The sequence below is a fragment of the Oncorhynchus mykiss genome, chromosome 26 (genome assembly GCF_013265735.2).
Source record: "Oncorhynchus mykiss isolate Arlee chromosome 26, USDA_OmykA_1.1, whole genome shotgun sequence".
Lineage (NCBI taxonomy): Eukaryota > Metazoa > Chordata > Actinopteri > Salmoniformes > Salmonidae > Oncorhynchus > Oncorhynchus mykiss.
Genome location: NC_048590.1, coordinates 21,886,823 through 21,911,084, shown reverse-complemented (window position 1 = coordinate 21,911,084; position 24,262 = coordinate 21,886,823). Strand labels below are relative to the sequence as shown.

The 24,262-nt window shown below is 46.7% G+C and overlaps 1 protein-coding gene across 2 annotated transcripts in view; it reads left to right on the top strand.

The window, feature by feature from the left end:
• The first annotated feature begins 607 nt into the window (after positions 1-607).
• The window catches only part of LOC110506388 (docking protein 4), a 62,448-nt gene continuing 38,793 nt past the window's right edge, over positions 608-24,262 (top strand). Inside the window, exon 1 of one of the 2 annotated variants that reach the window (XM_021585975.2) lies at positions 608-931. The gene's annotated coding sequence lies outside the window, so the exon portion shown is untranslated. Of the gene's footprint in view, positions 932-14,705; positions 14,894-24,262 lie in introns of those variants that run through there. The other variant, XM_036963518.1, reaches the window with a different exon arrangement.

The window sequence follows — 24,262 nt, the reverse complement described above, 5'->3', positions numbered from 1 at the left end:
CAAAACTCTCTAGTAGTGGCCCCATGAAGTGTGAGTTAAAGGCTGCCGGTCACAATTACACACTAGCGGCGCTCTCACCCACATATTCCTCTGTGATGATATTTGAGTAAGGATACGACGTGTGATAGACGATGAAACAGTCAGCCCTGAAACGACATAGGCATACACGTAAATAGAGGACTCTGGCGGTGATATCATTGGCGCGTAAAGTTATAGTGCGTCATTGCAAATACTCCTGACTGAAACGGGTTTTCTGAGTCATCATATTCATTTTTTATATTCGGGTTTTATCTCACCACTTAGTGACAGTTTATATTCCCACGTTATACCCTGTAAACTATATGATATATGTTTTTACTAAATTGGCAGAGAGTAAAGAGAACGAACTTGGTAGGCCTATATCGAAACACGCATAGCAGGTTACATGTTCAATATTTTAAGATGCTTAAAACCTTTTCGGTAGAAATGTATCAATGTGGTAAAATGCTGCTCTCACCGTGAATGAGTACCCAATTGGAAATGATGAATAAATGATACGTGCGCAGCTCTTGGAGTTTTACGGTAAAAGGGTGGCTACTGAAACGTGGCTGGTTGAATTTGTGTCTATTTTGTTTGCAGCTCTGATCCGCTCCGTACAGCCCTATACAGTCATTGGTACAGCTCTGAGCAGCGCCAGCCGGGCTGGACAGAACATACCGAAGCCAGTTCTCCGTGAAGAGCGAGTCACCTCGGCGCGTTCGTCACAAATAAAACCACACAGCCAGAAGGCAGCCTATTCTCCGTCGATTCATGGAATTATTGTCAGGTGGCGTAGGTTGCATTTATTACCAATTCAGTTCGATAGTTGTGGCTTCCACCCATCCTGCCTGAAGGTCACAAGCGGAGCTGCTCAGCACCGACCGCCGCGCCCCTTCAGGACTTCGTCACCCAGGTAAATGTTTTTGAGCGTTAAATCGTTTAACATGGTGTACATTGTGTGTATAACATGGTGCACATTATGTGTATATTGAGCAATTGTTTGAGGTGTTGCTTTTAACAAGTTGCATTGCTTGCAACATGGATGTTATTAGATGATTCTATAATGCTATTTTGTTTAAAAGCCTACTGCAACTATGTCAGCTTGTTTTAATTAATTATGCATATGGAAGGAATATATTTTGTATGCTTGTTATTGTAAATGTATTTGTAGTATATATATATATATATATATATATATATATATATATATAAAAAATTATATTCTTTACCATTATGCATCTCCAATCGCCAATTGTAGGCTGCATAAACCCCAAATGCTACACGTAATAAGACTAACTGTATTTTCCTCTTAGACTATTCAACATTAACATTAACTATTGGCTATATATATTTATAGCATAAATAGTTGACGGGTATGGCTTTGGTCTGATAGTTTATCTTCTCTACCTTGGATAAGACCTATTGATTGAGAGTGGGCGATTAGCGGTAAGCAATGTACACAAAAAAGCGCGTGCCCGCGTTGTGTGTGTGGAGATAAAGAGATATTTAACATTCATGTTTTACAGACATGTTATAGGTTGGTATTTATATAAAATAATGATGGAATTCATTCATAATAGAGCTAAATAATTCAGATTTAATTCATGTTGTCTACATGTGAAATTAACAAAATGCTGAGGCCTGTTATAACATTTTGGATTAATAGATAAACCAAGACTTAAAGTAGGCCTATGTAATTTGGTGACATTTAGCACATTCCACTGACGGTGTAATAACAACTCAATAATGTGGAGTTTCCCGGCACCTTGTAAATCCCAAGACAATTAGCCTAATTAAAGTGAAATTGTACCTTTTTAGTATTTTTCTCTTGCAGATAAACGGGCATGTTTCACCCGGCTAATGAAACCGTGTCTCCTCTTATCTCGCTGGCCATAAATAAAGTCCTCCAGAGCGGATAATAAATTAGCTTGATAACTATGTTCAACAGAATGCTACATTTCTGGCATGAGTGAGGTCCACAGTGGATGTTTTCTGCAGTAGTTATCTTTAGTAAACCGCTTTGAGATATAGATGACAGTACAATAACTTATTAACCTGTAGCCGGGAAATCCAATTATTCTATATCAATTATTCTATAGGCATAGTGGGCGTAAACATTGTATTGCGACTGCGTGTGGCGCGCGCAGGGGAGGAGGTATGTGGCCTAATGAACAATGACCATTTATTTGATAGGAAAGTAGAAATCATGCAGTAGATTTCTAAGAGGACTTGAGGAGATGAGGGGCAACATGTCAGACATGGCCTTGCAGAGTTGCCTTGCGTCCTACGTGAAGTTCCAGGGATCGTGTCTTGTCTCTGTGCACACACAGCTGTTTGTTGTAACACACGACCCGCTGTCGGGGTTTGTTTGCGTCATAGCTGAACTCCCGCTGGGAGAGTGATTATTGATGTGTTATGAATGATGCAGAGACATGATTATATTACAATGTTTGTATATCCTACTGTTGTGCTTCTGATGTGTGTGTGCGTGCGTGCGTGCGCGTGGCTCAGCTGTCAGGTATAGAGACAGACTGTTTTTTCCAGCGCTGTTTTTTCCAACGCTAACCCGGTGGGACATCAGATCTATTGGAGCCACACTAAACAATAGTTCAATTTCGAGAAGATCAACAATGAGGAGAGAAGTCAATGCAATTCATCTGGAGCAGCTACCGCAGAGACAAAGAGCACTTTCTAGCACTTTCTCTCCCGGCTGCTGCACACTGAATCATTCTATCAATTCCAGGCCTTGGCTGCCTGGCACAACTTGCATGCCAACCGGTGATGTCTTCATGTGGGCATCAATACTTTGTTCTGCTCCAAAAAGTAAAAGGAGGGATGACAGGCAGGCCAGTGGATATCACACTACTTTAGCCAATAGCCTCACCCACATCACCACCATTATCTCCTCCCTGCCATACTGAACATTAGGAGTATGGCACGGCACTCATGAATCTTCTTAGGATACATCTAGGACTGTGGATCTGCCTGCATTCGCTCTTTCACTCAGGGCTCTCAACGACTACAGAATGGACAGGTCCATCCCTGTTCATTGATTTATGTAACGGCAACCCTTCACATGATACGGTCTCTCTGACTCACCTCCCTCTCTCTCTGTCTCTCTCTGCCGGTGCTACCGTCATGGACCGCTCATTGGTGTTTAGCAGAGCTGGGTGTGTGTATATTAGAGTATGGCAGGTCCAGGGTCAGTGGTTCAGAGGGGTATTTTACAGTGGTGTCTATGGTATTTTACAGTGAAATTTCATCACTTTGTTTCCAACTGTCTGCTGTTATTACAGACAGCCAAACATGCAATTAAACTCAGACAGTGTGGGCTCTGGGTATAGGCAGTTAACTCCCTCTGAATACACACACACACACACACACACACACACACACACACACACACACACACACACACACACACACACACACACACACACACACACACACACACACACACACACACACACACACACACACACACACACACACACACACACACACACACACACACACACACACACACACACTGGATTGGGTTCTGGAAGATTACAGGAGTAATGGGGAGGCACATCTGTCCTCCCACTCCAACGGTCCATGTTTTTTGGCAGAGGTGGTCATGTTGTGTGTCTGTGTTGGTGTGTATGCTGGCAGAGATGGCGTACACCGTACGTGTTCCCCTGAGGGTGAGGGCTGACTGTGCTGTGCTATGCTGCAGTGGGTTTAGTAGCGTTCTGTATGATCGATATGCTCCTGTCTTACTGTGAAATGAGTCAGAAAGGGCAATGTGGAGCCGGACGGCTGCTGTTGCTATGGCGGGAAGAAGAGTACACAGTTGCTATCAAGGGAAACAATGACTTGTGTGTCAATGTCACCACGCCTGTGCTGTTTTTTGGGAGCTTTGGGCTGATTTGTATCCACGTACATTATCTGTGTAATATGTTTGTGTGGACATGCGTGTGGGTATGGAAGAGAAAAAAATAATAGTATTTTTCTGTTCCTCTTTGTGTAGTTTTGAGAAGCTCTTTGTGTGTAGACGTGGTGTGTGTCTGAGAGAGAAGGCATGTGTGTGAGAGAGAGAATATACTGTAAAGGACCACATAAATCATTCAGAACATTATGTGCTGTGCGATGAGGGCGGTGCAGGAGCTAAGCTATGTGCTTTACTGTAAGTTAGAGTGCAAGTGCATGGCATACTATACAGTACACACCACATTACCATTTTGTGTGTTCTCTGAGAGAGAGGGGTGCATGCTATACGTTCATACTAGCCGGGAGGGGGGGTACTGTATGTGTGGCAGTAACCAGCACCTGGAGACAGAGGGAGATGGACGGAGGTTGAGAACGATGGGGATACATAGAGTAGGATGATAGATGGATGGAGGTTGAGAACGATGGGGATACATAGAGTAGGATGATAGATGGACGGAGGTTGAGAATGATGGGGATACATAGAGTAGGGTGATAGATGGACGGGTAGGTTGAGAACGATGGGGATGCATAGAGTAGGATGATAGATGGACGGAGGTTGAGAACGATGGGGATGCATTAGAGTAGGATGATAGATGGATGGAGGTTGAGAATGATGGGGATGCATTAGAGTAGGATGATAGATGGACGGCGGTTGAGAACGATGGGGATGCATAGAGTAGGAAGATAGATGGACGGAGGTTGAGAACGATGGGGATACATAGAGTAGGATGATAGATGGACGGAGGTTGAGAACGATGGGGATACATAGAGTAGGATGATAGATGGACGGAGGTTGAGAACGATGGGGATACATAGAGTAGGATGATAGATGGACGGAGGTTGAGAACGATGGGGATACATAGAGTAGGATGATAGATGGACGGAGGTTGAGAATGATGGGGATACATAGAGTAGGATGATAGATGGACGGGGAGGTTGAGAACGATGGGGATGCATAGAGTAGGATAATAGATGGACGGCAGTTGAGAACGATGGGGATGCATAGAGTAGGATGATAGATGGACGGGGAGGTTGAAAACGATGGGGATGCATAGAGTAGGATGGTAGATGGACGGGGAGGTTGAGAACGATGGGGATGCATAGAGTAGGATGATAGATGGACGGGGAGGTTGAGAACGATGGGGATGCATAGAGTAGGATGATAGATGGACAGGGAGGTTGAGAACGATGGGGATACATAGAGTAGGATGATAGATGGACGGAGATTGAGAACGATGGGGATCCATAGAGTAGGATGATAGATGGATGGAGGTTGAGAATGATGGGGATGCATTAGAGTAGGATGATAGATGGACGGCGGTTGAGAACGATGGGGATACATAGAGTAGGATGATAGATGGACGGAGGTTGAGAACGATGGGGATACATAGAGTAGGATGATAGATGGACAGAGGTTGAGAACGATGGGGATACATAGAGTAGGATGATAGATGGACGGAGGTTGAGAACGATGGGGATGCATAGAGTAGGATGATAGATGGATGGAGGTTGAGAACGATGGGGCTACATAGAGTAGGATGATAGATGGATGGAGGTTGAGAACGATTGGGATGCATTAGAGTAGGATGATGGAGGTTGAGAACGATGGGGATACATAGAGTAGGATGATAGATGGACGGAGGTTGAGAATGATGGGGATGCATTAGAGTAGGATGATAGATGGACGGAGGTTGAGAACGATGGGGATGCATAGAGTAGGATGATAGATGGACGGAGGTTGAGAACGATGGGGATGCATAGAGTAGGATGATAGATGGACGGAGGTTGAGAACGATGGGGATGCATAGAGTAGGATGATAGATGGACGGAGGTTGAGAACGATGGGGATACATAGAGTAGGATGATAGATGGACGGGGAGGTTGAGAACGATGGGGATGCATAGAGTAGGATGATAGATGGATGGAGGTTGAGAACGATTGGGATGCATTAGAGTAGGATGATAGATGGACGGAGGTTGAGAACGATGGGGATCCATAGAGTAGGATGATAGATGGATGGAGGTTGAGAATGATGGGGATGCATTAGAGTAGGATGATAGATGGACGGCGGTTGAGAACGATGGGGATACATAGAGTAGGATGATAGATGGACGGAGGTTGAGAACGATGGGGATACATAGAGTAGGATGATAGATGGACAGAGGTTGAGAACGATGGGGATACATAGAGTAGGATGATAGATGGACGGAGGTTGAGAACGATGGGGATGCATAGAGTAGGATGATAGATGGATGGAGGTTGAGAACGATGGGGATACATAGAGTAGGATGATAGATGGATGGAGGTTGAGAACGATTGGGATGCATTAGAGTAGGATGATAGATGGACGGAGGTTGAGAACGATGGGGATACATAGAGTAGGATGATAGATGGACGGAGGTTGAGAATGATGGGGATGCATTAGAGTAGGATGATAGATGGACGGAGGTTGAGAACGATGGGGATGCATAGAGTAGGATGATAGATGGACGGAGGTTGAGAACGATGGGGATGCATAGAGTAGGATGATAGATGGACGGAGGTTGAGAACGATGGGGATGCATAGAGTAGGATGATAGATGGACGGAGGTTGAGAACGATGGGGATACATAGAGTAGGATGATAGATGGACGGGGAGGTTGAGAACGATGGGGATGCATTATAGTAGGATGATAGATGGATGGAGGTTGAGAACGATGGGGATGCATTATAGTAGGATGATAGATGGACGGCGGTTGAGAACGATGGGGATGCATAGAGTAGGATGATAGATGGATGGAGGTTGAGAACGATGGGGATGCATAGAGTAGGATGATAGATGGACGGAGGTTGAGAACGATGGGGATGCATAGAGTAGGATGATAGATGGATGGAGGTTGAGAACGATGGGGATGCATAGAGTAGGATGATAGATGGACGGGGAGGTTGAGAACGATGGGGATACAGAGTAGGATGATAGATGGACGGGGAGGTTGAGAACGATGGGGATGCATAGAGTAGGATGATAGATGGACGGAGGTTGAGAACGATGGGGATGCATAGAGTAGGATGATAGATGGATGGAGGTTGAGAACGATGGGGATGCATAGAGTAGGATGATAGATGGACGGAGGTTGAGAACGATGGGGATGCATAGAGTAGGATGATAGATGGACGGAGGTTGAGAACGATGGGGATGCATAGAGTAGGATGATAGATGGACGGAGGTTGAGAACGATGGGGATACATAGAGTAGGATGATCGATGGATGCGGAGGAATGTTTCTGCCATAAAGTGCCCACCTTCCACATGCTCCTGATGTGGAAGTCATCTGTTTGAATACAACGCCCCTTCCACAACAATATGAGCTACCATACCAACCCTTTCACATGCGTGCGCAGATATGATCAACGTTATAAAATAGACTGCCGGCCGTTTGAGTGGTGCAAGTGATTTAGCCTGTAGATTGAACAGACGGACGGACGGACATACAGACATGTACTGTAGACAGACAATGTTTGTGCAGTATGGTTCCAGTGGAGACTAGCTGACTTGCTGTTCACTGTTGCTGCTGTTGCATCTGGGGACTGGAGCCGGGAGAGAGCAGGGCATTGTGGGAGTAGTCTGGTTCTGGTTGGTTGGCTTTGGCTCCAGCAGGCAGCCAGGGCCCAGCCACGGTCTGACAGCAGAAAGAGAGAGAGGGAAGGAGAAAGAGAGGGCCTGTAATTAGCACCAGGGTCTGTCTGCCGCATTCCACATCTGTAAATTACAGAGTGTAGTAGCCTGCCTGCCTGCCTACCTGCTTGCATGTCTGTCTGCTGAGCCGATAGAGCGTCCAGCTCTCTGCCACAATACCTTGTCTTCCCTTCCCTCCACTGGCTGAGCATATCCATACCCTCTCTCTCTCTCTCTCTCTCTCTCTCTATGCCTCTCTCTCTCTCTCTCTCTCTCTCTCTCTCTATCTCTCTCAGTTCAATTTAAGGGACTTAATTGGCATATGAAATGTCTCTCTCTCTCTGCGTGTGTGTTCGTCTTGCTATATCCATTTGTGTCTCCTTCTCGGTGTGCACGAGATTTCTCTCAATGCTTCCAGCATTTCCCTCTTCTCATTCTCTTCTCTCTACCCTCTCTTCCTGTCTCCATCTCTGCCCCCCCCCCCCCCCCCCCCCCCCCCCCACTAGCTCTCTCTCGTGTCTGCTACTGTGTGGTCAGGCCTACTGGCAGGCATGGCTGCGTTGCCTCTTGTTTTTTTCCCACATCACTTCCACAGCCTTTTTCATGCTGTGATTTGGAGTGGAAGGCTCCCCTCCTCCACTCGCCTCCCCTGAGTCTGGGCTTCATTGATTTGTTTTGATTTCAGCAACTTCAGTTCTCCGGGCTGGTAGGTCCGGAGCCGGCCCGCACAGTGACGCACTGCAAGACCAGGGACGGCGCGACCATGAGGCAGCATATCTGTTTCCTACGTGTAGTATGACTAGCTTTTCATGTCAGCTAACGAATGCACAGTACATCTCCAGACTAACTCTGAAGCATTTTTTAAGGGGAAAGGGATTGTGCTACTGTAAAATGGAAAACATTTAGCATATGAATGGATAACATCATCACGGATCAATTAAGTGTGAATGCGCATAAGGGCTCTTCAGAAAGGCAAGCAGAGGAAGTACATTTGTGTAGTTTAAATGGGTTTTTTAGGCTGGGGAAAGGAACATTTGTGAGTGTGTGGATTGGTGAATCTGTGAGTAAGAGTGAGAGCCTAGTCCCTTGTGTCTGTGTGCATGTCCTGTGTGCTCCCCCGGTGTGCCGCGTCCCCGGAGTGTGTCCCCATGTGTCCTCTGTGCGTCTCCGTGTCTGAGGCTGAGGCGGTGCTAATGGGATAGCTGTCTGGCCTGATGGATGAGGCCTGGCCAGGCTGAGATGGTGACCCTGTCGGGGGGCTGTGGTGGTTGTCTGTGGAGCCAGCCAGCCTGATGGAGCACTTGCTATGATTGGGTGCCACCGAAAGTGAGCTCACAGGGACCCCTCCGCACCCGCACCTTACTCATTCTCTCTGTCTTTCAGCTCTCTCTTTCTCTTTCTCTCTCTCTCTCTCTCTTCCTGACTCTCTCTCTCTCTTCCTGACTCTCTCTCTCTCTCTCTCTCTCTCTCTCTCTCTCTCTCTTCCTGACACCCCCTCTCTCTTCCTGACACCCCCTCTCTCTTCCTGACACACAAATCTCAAATAAAATCCTTCTTAGATTGCTCTCATAACCAATTAAAACTAACCAAATATAACCACGACTATTTACACATTATATGATAATGATATGGCAAGGGAAGGCAGGTGCCAACACTTCCTGACACTTCTCTCTTCCTGACACCCCCTCTCTCTTCCTGACACCCCCTCTCTCTTCCTGACACTCTCTCTCCTCCTGACACACACTCTCTCTCTCTCTCCTCCTGACACTCTCTCTCTCTCTCCTCCTGACACTCTCTCTCCTCTTGACACACTCTCTCTCTCTCTTCCTGACTCTCTCTCTCTCTCTCTCTCTCTTCCTCTCTCTCTCTCTCTCTCTCTTCCAGTCTCTCTCTTCCTGTCTCTCTCTCTCTCTTCCTGACACTCTCTCTCTCTCTTCCTGACACTCTCTCTCTCTCTTCCTGATACCCCCTCTCTCCTCCTGACACTCTCTCTCTCTCTCTTCCTGACACCCCCTCTCTCCTCCTGACACTCTCTCTCTCTCTCCTCCTGACACTCTCTCTCTCTCTCCTCCTGACACACACTCTCTCTCTCGCTCTTCCTGGCTCTCTCCCTGTCTCTCTCTCGCTCTCTCTTCCTGACACACTCTCACTCCTCCTGACACACTCTCTCTCTCTCTCTTTTCCTGTCTCTCTCTCTCTTTTCCTGTCTCTCTCTCTCTCTTCCTGTCTCTCTCTCTCTCTTCCTGACTCTCTCTTCCTGTCTCTCTCTCTCTCTTCCTGTTTCTCTCTCTCTCTCTCTCTCTCTTCCTGTCTCTCTCTTCCTGTCTCTCTCTCTCTCTCTCTCTCTTCCTGTCTCTCTCTCTCTCTCTTCCTGTCTCTCTCTCTCTCTCTTCCTGTCTCTCTCTCTCTCTCTTCCTGACTCTCTCTCCATTTGACCCTGGCCTGTACTACTAGTATATCTTCATTGATGGATGGCAGAATAGTACCCAGTTCCCAGCGACTATCACTATCCCACAGTTCAACAGTCTCTCTGACAGTGGATGTTTCCAGCAGAACGTTGCTGGAGATTCAGTGATGTTATGTGATTACCTCCAGTGCTTAAAAAAAAATACTAAAATATAATGTTGTATTGTCACATACCGGAAAGGTGCAGTGAAATGTGTTGTTTTACAGGGTAAACCACAGTAGTACCGCGCCCCTGGAGCAAATTCGTGTGCCTTGCTCAAGGTTAAGTGCCTTGCTCAGGTGTTTGAACCAGCGACCTTTCGGTTACTGGCTCAACGCTCTAGCCGCCAGGCTACCTGCACTGTGACAGTCATAGGAGTTTCACCTGGATGTCATCATCAGGAGTAATGTCAACTATATGGACATAGAGGATTTCATCATCAGGAGTAATGTCAACTATATGGACATAGAGGATGTCATCATCAGGAGTAATGTCAACTATATGGACATAGAGGATGTCATCATCAGGAGTAATGTCAACTATATGGACATAGAGGATGTCATCATCAGGAGTAATGTCAACTATATGGACATAGAGGATGTCATCATCAGGAGTAATGTCAACTATATGGACATAGAGGATGTCATCATCAGGAGTAATGTCAACTATATGGACATAGCGGATGTCATCATCAGGAGTAATGTCAACTATATGGACATAGAGGATGTCATCATCAGGAGTAATGTCAACTATATGGACATAGATGATGTCATCATCAGGAGTAATGTCAACTATATGGACATAGAGGATGTCATCATCAGGAGTAATGTCAACTATATGGACATAGAGGATGTCATCATCAGGAGTAATGTCAACTATATTGACATAGAGGATGTCATCATCAGGAGTAATGTCAACTATATGGACATAGAGGATGTCATCATCAGGAGTAATGTCAACTATATTGACATAGAGGATGTCATCATCAGGAGTAATGTCAACTATATGGACATATCAGCTCCTTTTTTTACAGGCACTGAAGGGGATGTTTACTACGATACTGGTATGATCTGTTCCACTTCTATCTGTCCATGCCTATATCTGGATGGATGGACGGATCCCAAACTGCTGATCCAGGATCTGTGTCCTCGCTCAAGCCTTTGGTAAACTAGAGGGCAAATACTGTTCCTGAATCAGAGCTTAGGTACTCTCAGCACATATCAGCCCAGAGGGACAGCAGTTGTACTCTGAGCCTGGTTCATTCTTACATCCTGTGTTCCCTCCCTCAACGACTGAAGAGTGGATCTCCTGAGTGCTCTGAAGCATTTACAGAGGATCAGACTCAACTTGAATCATTTATCCTGTTGACACAGAGATGCAGCCGTGTGTGGGGGGGTGGGGGGGGGGGGAATATATGTTTGTGTGTGTGGGGGGGTTCTGTGTGTGTGTGTGTGTGTGGGGGGGGGGGGGGGGGGGGGTTCTGTGTGTGTGTGTGTGTGTGGGGGGGGGGGGGGGGGGGGGGGGGGGGGCTTCTGTGTGTGTGTGTGTCTTTGTGCTATGAATGCACTCCACACACTTTAACTCCACAATGTTGTAGCTTTTCTTTCCTACAACTTCGTCTCTCATCTTTTCACCTTGGCCATGTATTCCCAGATTCCTTTCTGCGTGGTTCACGGCCCCCTGCCTGTCTGTCTGACTGTCATGTTTTGCAAGCGCCTCTCTAAATGTCTTTAACTATAGCCCTTTTCTGAGAGGAGGCAAGTTCAGCCCATCGTTTCAGGTAATTGTGTTTACGAGATTTTTGTTTTCTGTATCATTTTGGCTCTTCAAAGTAAATGTTTTCCTTCCCCGGTCTCCGTCTCTGGCCTGTGTGTGTTTATTCAACCTTGAGTTTAACAGGGAGTTATGCTGTGTGTGTGTGTGTCTGTCTGTGTCTGCCTCAAATTGTATCTTCCATCACAAACACGAGGGCGGCGCCATACTCAGTGCCCCCACCTTGTCATCTGTTAGAGAATGTGACAGCAGACCTACAGTCTGGTGAGTTATCATTGCGTTCACATTAAACTTACATGTCAGCAGAATGGGGAAGCTGTGTGTTGGCCCGTGATGAGTAAAGGTTTTGATATGCTATTCTGTGCATTGAAATATTTCGATGTGTTTACAACAGATCTTTTCCTTCGAAGAGGACACGTGCCCGTTCCCTTTCTCTTAAATTCTCCATTGGACTTAGTATTTATTGTTGGCAAGTGTAGTCTTGGTTCTGTAGAGGTCAAGGGAGGTGATGTACCCTTATTTACACCATATATGAGTTGGTTTCCTCATCATCTGTTGTGGAGCTCAAACCTGCTTTTCCAGACCTGCTACTCCGCTCTGCACTGCTTCTCTGCTGAGAGAAACACAACCTCTCTCTCTCTCTCTCTCTCTCTCTCTCTCTCTCTCTGCACTGCTTCTCTGCTGAGAGAAACACAACCTCTCTCTCTCTCTGCACTGCTTCTCTGCTGAGAGAAACACAACCTCTCTCTCTCTCTCTCTCTGCACTGCTTCTCTGCTGAGAGAAACACAACCTCTCTCTCTCTCTCTGCACTGCTTCTCTGCTGAGAGAAACACAACCTCTCTCTCTCTCTCTCTCTCTCTGCACTGCTTCTCTGCTGAGAGAAACACAACCTCTCTCTCTCTCTCTCTCTCTCTGCACTGCTTCTCTGCTGAGAGAAACACAACCTCTCTCTCTCTCTCTCTCTGCACTGCTTCTCTGCTGAGAGAAACACAACCTCTCTCTCTCTCTCTCTCTCTGCACTGCTTCTCTGCTGAGAGAAACACAACCTCTCTCTCTCTCTCTCTCTCTCTCTGCACTGCTTCTCTGCTGAGAGAAACACAACCTCTCTCTCTCTCTGCACTGCTTCTCTGCTGAGAGAAACACAACCTCTCTCTCTCTCTCTCTGCACTGCTTCTCTGCTGAGAGAAACACAACCTCTCTCTCTCTCTCTGCACTGCTTCTCTGCTGAGAGAAACACAACCTCTCTCTCTCTCTCTCTCTCTCTGCACTGCTTCTCTGCTGAGAGAAACACAACCTCTCTCTCTCTCTCTCTCTCTGCACTGCTTCTCTGCTGAGAGAAACACAACCTCTCTCTCTCTCTCTCTCTCTGCACTGCTTCTCTGCTGAGAGAAACACAACCTCTCTCTCTCTCTCTCTCTCTCTGCACTGCTTCTCTGCTGAGAGAAACACAACCTCTCTCTCTCTCTCTCTGCACTGCTTCTCTGCTGAGAGAAACACAACCTCTCTCTCTCTCTCTCTCTCTCTGCACTGCTTCTCTGCTGAGAGAAACACAACCTCTCTCTCTCTCTCCCTCTCTCTCTCTCTCTCTCTCTCTCTCTCTCTCTCTCTCTCTCTCTCTCTCTCTCTCTCTCTCTCTCTCTGCACTGCTTCTCTGCTGAGAGAAACACAACCTCTCTCTCTCTCTCTCTCTCTCTCTCTCTGCACTGCTTCTCTGCTGAGAGAAACACAACCTCTCTCTCTCTCTCCCTCTCTCTCTCTCTCTCTCTCTCTCTCTCTCTCTCTCTCTCTCTCTCTCTCTCTCTCTCTCTCTCTCTGCACTGCTTCTCTGCTGAGAGAAACACAACCTCTCTCTCTCTCTCTCTCTCTCTCTCTCTGCACTGCTTCTCTGCTGAGAGAAACACAACCTCTCTCTCTCTCTCTCTCTCTGCACTGTTTCTCTGCTGAGAGAAACACAACCTCTCTCTCTCTCTCTCTCTCTCTCTCTCTCTCTCTCTCTCTCTCTCTCTCTCTCTCTCTCTCTCTCTCTCTCTCTCTGCACTTAGAAGCAGTTAGTGACATCACACCTCTCCTGACATCTCTCAAGGTCTCATTTTTAGACACTTCCATCCGGTGTTGTTCCACATGTCAGAATGCCAGCAAGATCGGAGAGTGTGTACTGTATGTCTGTGAGAGAGTAGATTTCTGGCAGTGATTGAGTGTATGTGTCTCATCAGCAGAAATTCATTGAATATTGACTTTCAGGCAGTAAAGCTGAGCGGTTTGTAAACACATTGTACTGTAACAAGGGCAGGCTCTGTGAGTATCCATTTAGAGACAATGGATAACATGCCTCCATTGACCATCTAGAGAGCCATCCCCCTATAGAGCACCACAGATTAGCCTCCGTAGCAGTGTCATCACTCTGTCAACCCTGTCCCGTGATCTCTCTCACACTGACCCGGCTCCCTGCCTCTAAACAACTCTCTAAAAGAGCGGGAAAAAGAGAGTAAGAAGTCCGGGCTGGTTCTCTGGCTCCATATTGACTTCCTGGTCTCCACGGTCTCCACGGCAGGGAGCCTAGTGGTTAGAGCGTTGGACTCTGAACCGAAAGGTTGCAAGATTGAATCCCCGAGCTGACAAGGTAAAAATCTGTCGTTCTGCCCCTGAACAAGGCAGTTAACCCACTGGTCCTAGGCCATCATTGAAAATAAGGATTAGTTATTTAACTGACTTTGCCTTTCTTCTCTGTCTGTCTCTGCCTCTGTCTCTTTCACCTCGCTAATGCTAATGTTTCATTCTCTGTTTGACTGGGAAATAGTCGGTGAAACTTCCAGAGGTCCAAACCTCCAAGGATCACCCATGAGGCATACACGTTCCAGTCAGCTCTTTTCTCTTTTCTTTGACAACTTCCAATATTTTCCACTGAGACATTTTTGTAATAATGTATTTTTAGTTCTTGCGTCAGAGACGCTCACAGCTCATTAGCAGTGCTGAAGAGTTTGCACCATGCGGTCAGCAGCACACCTTAGGGAATAGAGATGGACTGACAGGTAACGTTCTTGTTGTTGGTTACTAGAACATTGACTTCTACCTTCCTGCTGTGTGTGTGTGTGTGTGTGTGTGTGTGTGTGTGTGTGTGTGTGTGTGTGTGTGTGTGTGTGTGTGTGTGTGTGTGTGTGTGTGTGTGTGTGTGTGTGTGTGTGTGTGTGTGTGTGTGTGTGTGTGCTGATGTGCTGTGGGATTAAATTTTTTATTTAACCTTTATTTAACAAGGCAAGTCAGTTAAGAACAAATTCTTATTTTACAATGACGGCCCAGGAACAGTGGGTTAACAGCCTTTTTCAGGGCCAGAACAACAGATTTTTACCTTGTCATCAGCTCAGGGATTCGATCTAGAAACCTGTCGGTTACTGGCCCAACGCTCCAACTACTAGGCTACCCGCCGCCCCAATGTGAATGTGTTGAGGCGGGTATTCTCTGATTAGCATCTACTGTTCTGATGCTAATCTGGCCTCATTACATTTCCTCTGCTGCTCTTTGGCTCTCGGGCTTTCGTTCTGTCTCCAAGGAAGTGTGTGTGCATGTCTATCTGTGCGTGTCTATCTGTACACGGATGTGCGTGGCTGACTGTGTGTGGCTGAGTGTTTTCCTGTCGTGGTACTGGTTGCGTGATTGGCCTTGTGATGGTTAGATATCCGTGTCATACCAGCCCATGGAGATTGAGATGTTGGGAAAACACTAACTATACTGTATCTCTAACGTCTAGACATTACATCTGAAAGTATGCCCTCAGTACCCTGCTATTCACCATTAGTCACCAGTCTGGCTGGCCTTGTCTAGCTGAGGGATGTTGCCCCAGACAGCCCCGAACCCCCAGACATGAACAGACCTCTCTCCCTCTCTTTCACTCACTCACTCACTCACTCACTCACTCACTCACTCACTCACTCACTCACTCACTCACTCACTCACTCAATGTGTTGACATTTTAGTTCACTTCTTTGGGATAGGGGGCGATATTTTGACGTCCGGATGAAAAGCGTACCCAGAGTAAACTGCCTGCTACTCAGGCCCAGAAGCTAAAAAAATAAATAAATCCTACCACTGATTTCAATGGCTGGCACTTTTATAACAGGGCGAAATCGTGCCCGATTGCAGTTCCTACGGCTTCCACTAGATGTCAACAGTCTTTAGAAAGAGCCAGAAATTGTAGTTTTTCTAGGTGGCTACCGTTTTGGCTGTAGTGTTTCCAAGCTCGTGAATGAGAGTGCGTTCTTTGGTATTTTTCTCTGGTAAAGACAATAACGATTCTCTGTCTTAAATTGTATAATTTATTTGCGTATTAGGGTGCCTAAGGTTTGATTATAAACGTTGATGGACTGATGGACTTTTTTGGATATGTTTATTGGTAACGTTTGGGATTAATTTTGTATGCATTTTGAAGGAAGGAATTGACTGATTATTGACTGAAGCGCGCCAGCTAAACTGAGTTTTTATAGATATAAAGAAGGAGTTTATTGAACAAAAGGACCATTTGTAATGTAACTGCGACCTTTTGGAGTGCCAACAGAAGAAGATCTTCAAAGGTAAGGCATATATTATATCGCTATTTCTGACTTTCGTGTCGCAACTCCCTGGTTGAAAATGATTTGTCATGCATTTGTGAGCTGGGCGCTGTCCACAGATAATCGCATGGTTTGCTTTCGCGGCAAAGCCTCTTTTTTACATCTGACACGGCAGCTGTGATTTCACGAAAGTTTAATATTTATAGTAATTTAATTTGAATTTGGCTCTCTGCGTCCCACTGATCCGCAATACGTGTTTGATATAGATATGTAGCTACAGCATAATAGAATGTGTGTAACACAGAAAGTATGCATGTTGATGATGTCAGGTCCAGGATATTGTGTGTCCTCCCATGAGCTCTCTGTGGCTCCGCCCGTCCTCTGTGTTTATTCTTAGTCCAGTACAAGATGATACAGTTAAGAGGCATTCCACACACACACACACACACACACACACACACACACACACACACACAGAGAGAGAGATAGTGTAAACCGTTCCTCCCTCTTTCTCTCTCTCCCACAGTCTCTTGCTGGCAGCTGTTTGTCTTTGATGTTTATTCACAGGAGTGTTGTTAAGGAGAGCCTGGGAGTTGGGGCCTGCCTACCACTTTGTTAGAATTCCTCACTTCACCGAGGCAATTACACAAAAACTCAGCAACCTAATGATTTAAAGTCCCCAGAAAGCATTGCAGGCAGACTGCTAGGTTATGGCGTAATATGTTTAAAATCTAATAACTGTCTCTTAGATGACAGCAACTGCTCCTTTCCCTCTCAATTTGCCCGAAGGGCTTCGATTAATAAAATATGTATTTTGTTTTTCTTCAGTGATACCACATACTGTAGATGAGAAGTTTTGTTTGTTAGAGATAGGAGAACGATTAGAGTGTTTTTGTGGAGACGGTCATGCCAACAGCCTTGTGATGGACTGTGTGGGGGTATGTGGAGGATGTGGGTGAAGAGGGAGGGGGAGAAGGACCTGGCCTGGCTCCAATTTGGACGAGGGCTTGACCAAAAGGCTCTGGGTTGTGTTAGAAATTAGACACCGCTTCAGAGATTAAGCCCTGTGTGCAAACGTCCGAATTCAGACACACACACACGCACAAGCACACACACACCCACACCCTCAAGGCGCCAGTCTCCCTGTAAGGTCTATGAGCTGTTCTGTTTTTTGTCCCTGGTTTGGCAGATGTTATTCATTGAGTTGAATGGGGAGAGAAAGGGGCTGATATTTTGACAGTGACTGAGGCACTGACTCTGAGGTGCAGTGTTCCCTAGACTTCTGCATAGTTACCCCACTATGTTAATGGGGTGGTACGCGTGTGTGTATGCATGCATGTGTGTGTTGCAGGCAGTGTGTGTGTTTGTGTGTGTGTGTGTCGCAGGCTGTGTGTGTGTGTGTCGCAGGCTGTGTGTGTGTCACAGGCAGTGTGTGTGTGTCGCAGGCAGTGTGTGTGTTTGTGTGCGTCACAGGCAGTGTGTGTGTGTGTCGCAGGCAGAGTGTATGTGTGTGTGTCGCAGGCAGTGTGTGGGGGTGTTGAGGGACACAGGAGGTTGGTGGCACCTTAATTGGGGAGGACGGGCTCGTGGTAATGACTGGGAGGAATCAGTGGAATGGTATCAAATACATCAAACTCATAGTTTTCCGGGTGTTTGATGCCATTCCATTTGCTCCGTTCCGGACGTTATTATGAGCCTCCTGTGTTGAGGGGAGAGTACAACCTAGGGCAGCACAGCAAGGGTGAAAAGATAATGTAGCATCAAAGCTCTTGTTAGCTCTACCTCCCTCTGTGACCCCTCTCTCCCTTTCTCTCTCTCTCTCTCTCTCTCTCTCTCTCTCTCTTTTCTCCATCCCTTTCTGTTCCAGTTATTGCTATCCCCCTTCTCTCGGCTAGGTCAAGACAAACGGTTCATTTTGCAGTAGCAGCAGAATCCACATCTCGAGGGGTCAGCAGTAGATTTGAGCAGCTTTAATAGACATCTCTGTATTTATTAAGGCTGGCTTATTGTCTCAATGGATGCTTGGTGAGCTCTCCTATCCCAGTGCAGTGGAAATCACATTCTCTAAGTTCTGTCGCGTTACATTACTGAAATAGAAATGCCATCAGACAGTCAAATGGAAGAACCTAAAAGGGTTATTCGGCTGTTCCCATAAGAGACCCCTTTACACAGACGGTTCTACCTGGAACCAAAAACAGTTCTCCTGTGGAGACAGCCGAAGAATCCTTTTGGAACCCTTTTTTTTCTCAGAGTGTATCACCTGTGGATTGCTTGTGACAGAAAACATTGTGAAATATAAATGTGATTGTGTGCTGCAAAATTGTGTTATGATGAGTTTCAAGTCACAAAAAAAACCAAAGAAATACAAAACAATGATGTGATGATGCATTGGCCACGCAAGTAAATAGCTTTGTCAAAAGTAGTGCACTATACAGGGAATATCATGCCATTTAGAACACAGGGTTAGTGTCTGTAACTTGGCCCCTACCTGTGTTTTCTTCCCACACCCCTTGGCTGGTAATGACCTGAGGGTGTGTTTTCACGGCACTGAAAGGGTCAGAGGGCGATCTGTGTGTGTGTGTGTGTGTGTGCTTTCACTGCAAGAGTTAACAATGTTTATCAGCTCCCAATGCACCCCAGACTTCATGTCCAAAAACACTCTGAAGTAGTAGGATGGAAAGATGATGCTCTTTAATCGGGTCATAAATGGGTTTGCATGGGATTATTAAGTTAATGTGTGTTATTTTGTGTCGTGTGTGTGTGTTGGTTTAGGATATGTGGGGTTTTATACACTGATAGGCTAGTTGGAGTGTTCGTGTCTGCCAGCTCCTAGTCAATTAGTCCTCCTATCCCTTTCTCCCTGTTTGTGTGAGTATGTAATGTGTGTGTGTGTGTGTAATGTGTATATATTTTGTGTGTATGTGTGTGTGTATGAGCTCGCTGGCTACGGGGCATTGTCTGATAGGACCTGCTTGGAGACAGAGTGTCTGGTCTGTCTATGAGGAGGGTGTTGAGGGGTGGGTGGGTGTGTGTGTGTGTGTGTGTGTGTGTGTGTGTGTGTGTGTGTGTGTTATCTATGACAGATAGTAGACGTGAGCAGACAAGGCATCGCGTCTGTTGTCGTTCCCTAGTGCCGGCTTCAGGCAAAATATCTCTCTCTCTCTCTCTCTCTCTCGCACTCTCTCTGTGTGTGTGTGTGTGTGTGTGAGAGAGAGAGAGAGAGAGAGAGAGAGGAGTGGTCTCTGTGAGTTCACTTTCGGTGGCACCCAATCAGAGCAAGACTATGTGTCTGTGTGCATTCATGCATCTGTGCCAGCATCCATCCTTGCACATATGCCTGTCCATGTATGTCTGCTGTCAGGACTTCATCAGTTGGGGAGGCTGAAGCCGAGGTTAGGTTGGGTGTGTGTGTCTGTTGGGTTGGGGTCACAGACAGGTGAGGGGGGACCTGGGGGAAATCTCCTGCTGCCTGGGCTCCAGTCCCCCCTGTCCCAGCCCTGCCAGTGACACGATCCCTCCCTCCCTCCTGCCTGCCATCACTCCCACCCTGCCTCTCCCTCCCTCCCTCCCATCCCTCCAAGCAGGTGACACAATGACAGAGAAACTTCTCTCTCTCTCTCTCTCTCTGCTGCCAAGCTGAAGGGGCAGGATTAGTAGTCAGTTCACTTCACTGCCTCATCTTTCTCTTATTTTCAGTTGTGGTTCTCTGCTCTGTCATCCATTCTTCCTGTTTTTCATTGTCGTCCTTTTTCCTCAGGCCTTTATTAGGCTTATTCCGCTTCCATTCTTGTCATGCCCTTTTCCCATTCTCCTTCCTCTCTCTTTGTTTTCTTTCAATCTCGCTTCATTTCCCCTCTTTCTGACTGTGTCATGTATTGTTGTCCACCACTGGAGGTTGGTGACACGTTAGTTGGGGAGGACAGGATCGTAGTAATGGCTGGAGCAGAATGAGTGGTTTGCATGCGTTTGATGCCCTTCCATTTGCTCCGGTCCGGCCATTATTATGAGCCATCCTCCCCTCAGCAGCCTCCACTGTTGACCACGTAGTGCTGTGTTATGGTTGCAGTGACGTACAGTGTGTGTTGTCCTCTGATAGAGGGTGTAAATACGGTGCTAGCGAGCATCTGAGCTCTGGAGCCTCTTCTCTGGCGGCACGATGAATGGCCTCTCTCTGCTGTCAGCTTTATTGCTCGTTTAGCACTTTGTCCCGCTCTCTCTCTCTCTCTCTTTCTCTCGCCCTCATTCTCAGAGTGCTTTTTGATGATGATAGAGCAGTGCATTGTGGGTTGTGCGGAGGTGGGAAGAGGAAGGTATTGGATGTGCCGTAGGGCCGGACTGGAGGAGCTCACGGTGCAGAGGGCGAGAGATAGTGTGTTCCTACACTGTGTTTGTGTTTACTGTGGGTGTGGACACGATTGTTTATCAGGGCTGCTAGTTCCTCACCTCTCCAGAGAGCCTCTCCTCCACTGGCTTAAAAGTTTCGGGTCATTATTCCTTCCTTTTCAAAAGCGGGAGAATGATCCTGCCTTCCACTGTCTCACTGTCCCCAGCCCCTCCTCCTCTCCCCTCTTCCTCTCTGAAAAGTTGACATGCTCTAAGAACAACTCACCCAGTGGACTGTGTGGTCAGAATACATTAGAATACTTTTTTTCAGCCCGCTCATTGTTAATAATCTCCTCTCCTTGACAGTCTCTCTCTCTCTCTCTCTCTCTCTCTCTCTCTCTCTCTCTCTCTCTCTCTCTCTCACTCTCACACTCTCTTTCCCCGCTCCCTCCCTCTCTTTAGCCCTCTCTCTCTCTCTCTCTCTCTCTCTCTCTCTCTCTCTCTCTCTCTCTCTCTCACTCTCTCTTTCCCCGCTCCCTCCCTCCCTCTCCCTCTCCCTCTCCCTCTCTCTAACTCTCTCTCTCTCTCTCCCCCTCTCCTCTCTCTCTCTCTCTCCCCCTCTCCTCTCTCTCTCTCCCCCTCCCCCTCACCCCCCTCTCTCCCTGTGTTTCTCCCAGTGAGCCAGGCATGGTGGTTTAAACCCGCTAGCAGTAGCCAAGCTGTATTAATTAAGAGTGACCTCTCACTTGTTCGGAAGTCAGCTGGGTTCCTTTAGCCCTCAGCATTGATTCCTCCTACCTCCTACTGGGGATAAAGACTTATTAGGGCAGAGAATCGGAGAATAGAGTTGGAATGAAACTATAACAATCACTTCTCATCCTCTCCTCCTTTTATTCCCTTTGTGGAGGATAAGCAGGTGTGTGTGTGTGTGTGTGTGTGTGTGTGTGTGTGTGTGTGTGTGTGTGATTGTATGAGAGCTTCAGCAGATGATGTGGGGTTTAATGGGATATGATACAAGGATTATGAGCCGGGGGGGGTTGTGCACAATGTGAGGAGGTTTAGGAGGATGAGATGGGAGGAAGGGAGGGCTGGCGAAAGGGGTGTTTCTGGGGCAGGAGGAACTCTGAAGGGACATGTGAGGTGACGCACACATACCCATGACTCCTCCATAATGGTACTATGACAAAATACAAAGTATTTGATTTCTGGCGTGAAGTTGGGTTTGAGGAGCTGTGAAGTGCAAGCAATAGGGTAAAGTCTGCAGTGCCCTACATCATGAGTCGGTAATATACACTGTGACACAACACACTCACACACTCACACACGATATCAGTTGACTCAGCGGTAGTGGTGGCAGGAGCCATAATTGCCTCACTGTAGCCAGCCAGAGAAATGGGGGAAATTCAATCAACCAATCACGAGGCCAGCTGAGTCCTCTTTCTTCACTTTGTGCCTGATTCCCGTTTCTTCCTGTTTAGTTTATTTGGATGGGGACAAGTACAAACACATTGACATGTTGAACAAACAATCGTCCGATGCATTGCCCCTCGTGTTTCTAGCTCACTCTAATTTTCCACACCCGTCTCTAGATGAAAACGAAAGGAAAGAAAGAAAGACATAATAACAAATCACACAGAAGGACATATCTGGACATTAGCATACCTCTATCCACAAAGCAGATGTCATTCTCTTTTCTTTCCATGTTCCCCTTTTCTCTCTATCCTCAACGTGTTTGATCAGTGTGTCCAGGTCAGTGCTGCGACTGCAGGTAATTCTCTCTGTGCTGACAGTGGAGACAAAAAGCTCCAGGGCGACAGAACCCCCCCCCTTCTAGAAACCATAAAACGTCCTTCACCACAAAATGGCCAAGTGGACGAAATGCGTAACAAAAGAGTGGAATGCACCTTGCCCTCTCTCTTTTTCTCTTTCTATCATCCCCACTGTCGTTCGAAGCGTAGTCCCAGGCTACTTCTATTCTCTGCAACCTTGTCCTTGTCCCTGAACCATTTGGCACAGCGAGCAGTCTCTTTTTGACTTTCTACTGCTTGCCTTGCTTGTTTGTCTCCTTGGACTCCATTTTCAAGTTATTGTTAAGTCAAACCGATTGGTTGATACCACAAAATTGAGTCAATATTTCTTGGAATTTCTGCATTGCCATTCCCTGCTCCTCTCAAATGAGCAGCCAGTCTAACTTAATCCCATGCTCCCATTTGTCTGTCGATATCATACCAGACCGTAAAATAAACGGATGTGCATTCATCGATTCTCACTTCCACGTCCACCTTTCATTGGCTCTCTGGTTCCCAGAAGGGCAGGCTGGCTTCGGGAATGAATTGGACACTGAATCCTGAAATGACCCCCAGACTCACAGCCACGGGCAGTTCCATTACACGTGTTTGAAAACAGGGCAGCGTTCAAATCCAAATAGACTGTGGCAATTGATTCTTGATCAATGATGAAATGATTCTAATCTCGCACGGGCGGGGGATCAATCGTGTTAATGTCCCGGGATTGGCTGAACTTAATTAGCTCAGGTCCCGGTCCATAGTTTATCTGGTGGTCTGCTTTTGGCCGGGGTCGTTATGTGACCCCATGCTGATTCAGATCGACCATCGTTTCTCTTAGAATAGCAGGGCTAACGGTCCCAGGACAATGTCCAGACCAGCCATTCGATGTCAAGTCTCTGTCATATCCTCTGTGTCAATCATTTCCGCCAGCCCTGTATCAACACACTGATCCATTCCTTTTCTGCTACCATCTTTAAAGAGTTTACGGTGTGTGTGTCAGACTCAAAGACGGAAAAGAAGAATGAAATGAGCTCTGAAATTTGGTGTGGCATTTTGTTAGCCATTATTGTAACGTCACTGTATACTATCACCCCAAGGAGCACCTTATCTTCCTCTTCATCCTCCCCATCTTTGTTCTCTCTGTCCTTTTCCTGCCCACATCCTCCCCTGACCTCAGCCCTTCTTCACAGCAGTCTGTCTGTCCTCATTAAGCGAGGGGAGAGATGGAGGGAGTAGACGGAGGGAAGGAGTGTTCCCTGGGCCTTTTCCCAGCTCTCTTCCCAGGGGGTCTGTTTTTGGTGTCAAATAATAATTGGTGTGTGTTTATTTGTGTGTGCGTGTGTGCGTGTGTGCGTGTGCGTGTGTGGAGAAGGAGTAGTACTGGTAGTCTTAAAAAACTGCACCGAGTCTGAAGAAAGCTCATGAGATACAGAGATGTTGTCAGGTTGAAAGAGTTTCTCTTGTGAGACTTTAGTGACGTAGTTGTCTGAGGTGTTCATTTGACTCCATTAATGATATCAAGATGGCGGAGCCTGATGAGCCCTTAATCACTGGCTCTTACTGGAGCAACAACAGTAACTCACAAACCTTCACAAGTGGAAGTTACCATTTACAACCCTCCTCCTGAGTTCTCTCTCTCTCTCTCGCTCTCTCTCTCTCTCTCTCTCTCTCTTCTTTTCTTCCATCTTTTCTCCCTCATGTAATGGAACAGTCATTGGTATTTTTACTGGTTGATCCTCCCTCT